A 503-nucleotide genomic window follows, 5' to 3' on the forward strand; every position below is an offset into this window, starting at 1 on the left:
AAAAAAAAAAAAAAAAAATCAAATCATGAGAGCTATTCATATTGCTCTCACACAAAAGAAATGTACAAAGATGTTGTTTTTTACCTCAATGTTGTTCTCTGATTTGTTTTTTCTTGAGAATCTATGGATTAAAAAAAAATTTTTTTAAGAAATTTATTAAAGAATGGCCCAAGAAGTGGAAATGACCTAATGTTCATCAGTAGTAGAAGGAACAAACAAATTGTCAATAGTTTCACAGTATACTACCATAGAGCAATTTAAACAGATGAACTGGACCTATATGTGTCAGTATGTATCAACCTCAAACCACGTTAAATGTGAAAAATATCAAAAGAAGATAGGAAGAGGGGGATGCTTTTTCTTAAATCATACACACTCCCAACCACAAAAATACTATCTTGAATCTGGTGCTGACACATCGTAACAGTATAAAAAATATAAATGTAAATGAGAATGACATCAAGAAAGTGGTTAACTCCAAGAACAAAAGGGAACAAAATTGT

This window comes from Otolemur garnettii, unplaced genomic scaffold (genome assembly GCF_000181295.1).
Source record: "Otolemur garnettii isolate 467f Iridium unplaced genomic scaffold, OtoGar3 scaffold00022, whole genome shotgun sequence".
Classification (NCBI taxonomy): Eukaryota; Metazoa; Chordata; class Mammalia; order Primates; family Galagidae; genus Otolemur; species Otolemur garnettii.